This window comes from Gracilinanus agilis, chromosome 3 (assembly GCF_016433145.1).
Source record: "Gracilinanus agilis isolate LMUSP501 chromosome 3, AgileGrace, whole genome shotgun sequence".
NCBI lineage: Eukaryota > Metazoa > Chordata > Mammalia > Didelphimorphia > Didelphidae > Gracilinanus > Gracilinanus agilis.
Genome location: NC_058132.1, coordinates 427,009,281 through 427,011,524, shown reverse-complemented (window position 1 = coordinate 427,011,524; position 2,244 = coordinate 427,009,281).

The window sequence follows — 2,244 nt, the reverse complement described above, 5'->3', positions numbered from 1 at the left end:
TAATGATAATGATTAAATATAATTACAATCCATTTCCCATAGGCAAATTATTAACCCCCTTTAGACTATAAACCACTTTGTAGAATTTTAACACTTGTTTTCCTTTCTATTAGACATTTTCAACTACATTTACTGCAATACTTGCCTAATAAGTAATTGCAGAAATGACAAAACATGTAGCCTCGAATTACTAATTTTCTGCTTGTTTTTCATGATTTACTTCTTCTGTTTTAATGTACTAAATATCAAAAATAATCATGTTAGTGAAGAAGAACCTCATATGAACAAGCCAAGAAATAAACTTAAAATGGTCTTTCACTAAGAATTCAAAACATGGGGTGCTGTTTCAAATAATTCTATAATCACTACAACAAAACTTGTAGCATCTACCATTTTACAAAAGTCCATTTTACAATAGAGTATCTTTTTGTCTTCAACCCTCTCTTGTGTCTTCTCATCCAGACAAGCTTACAAGTGTGACATTTTCTTATACTAGCACATTAAAAGTAATTTAGACATAGACACTGTGCTTGAGATACCATGGTAACATGAAAACAGTCACAGTCAAGATAATACCCTTGCCACTACCTTTAAATGGAATGCCTACAAAGAACTAATTGTATGACCTTGGATGAGTTCTTAATGTCACTTAGCCTCAATTTTCTATTGGTTTCAACTCAATAAGCATTTATTAAATGTGTATTATGTGTGAGGCATTATGTGCAGTAATGGGGAAACAAATAAGAGAAAGACAGTCTCAACCCTCAAGGAACTCACAATCTGATGGAGAAGACAACACACAAAATGAATCTGAAAAAGAAGGGAGAGGGAAGAATGTATGTACCTTGCATCTTGCTCTGGGGAGTTGAGACCAAGCAGAGCTACAGATGCAAACAAAATGCAGTGAGCTACAAAGTCCAAATTCTGCCCTTTGTAATAGAAGGCTTTGAGTACATAGTTCGTTTCTCCTGTCAGAGAGGGGAGGAGGCTAATGGATTTAGAGGTGTTGAGTAAATTCAGGGTTGAATTAAAAAATGAGGAGGGGATTGCTGGCAATCAGCGTATCCTGGGAGGGGCATCTTATTCCATGGAATTGAAAAGAATTTGAAAAAGTTGTCATTTTGACCTTACGTGAATTAAGGGAGAAACTCCATAACTCAGGAATATTGTTAATAGTTTATTCTCTAAATGAAAGTATCAGAGAGAGGGAATAACCATTTTTTCTCCTAGAGAAAATGCTTCATTTAATTTCTTAAGAATTTATCATACATATAATGCGACTAATGTCATTATCAAACCTAACTACTTGGATCAGTGTGTGTCCTTATTTGGAAATAAGGGGATGAAAAAAAAAAAACAACCAGAGATTTGAGCTTAGATCTAAAGTACAAGACTATTAATTAAAACTCTTCACTTGGATAGTCAAATACTGAAACTGAAGGTCACATAATGAAAAGAAAGGACTTATTAGAGAAGAAACTGATGCCAAGAAAGATTGAAGGCAAAAGGAAAAGGGGACAGCAGAGGATGCAATGGGATAAACAGTGTCATAGAAGCAATGAACATGGAATGACTTGAGGAGATAGTGGAGACCATAAGAATCTATGGTTCATGGGGTCATGAAAATTCAGACATGACTGAACAATAACCACCAAACGACAAGGCTTTCTCTTGGTTTGGGATAGAGGCAAATGAGAAAGAATCTCAGTATGTTTTGATTTATTAATAATGTTTGGAAACTCCCCATTAGCAGAAAAAAATATATAATAAGCTGTGGAATTCCACATCATTAAACTTATGCTCAAACAAAAGTAAAAAAAAAGCAAATTTAAGAGATAGAAGATTGTTTTCCTAGGAAGCAAATAACCTCAGGTGATTTTATTTCCCCAGTCTTCAAGATCCTGTTCAGCTATTCAAAGAACTTCCCTCTCACATCTCCAGAGTGAAGGCAGAGTGGGAGGCATTGTCTCAGAGCTAAAGTAGAAGGTGGGAAAGATTTATTGTAACCCGCCATTCAGAAGAGGAAGGCTAGCTAAAGTTTTGTTTTTCTGAACCAATCTTGAAGAAAATTTTGCTTAAGAATTCCTTAATGAAACAAAATAGCTTTCTTATTTAATAGGGTTAGGAAAAATTTACAGCACTTATCCCTGCTTTTTTGGAGAAGAATTGTAATTATCCTCTGACTCTACATATCCTTGTATAAATATCTATAAATATCTACATAATCCATAGCTTTATAAAGGC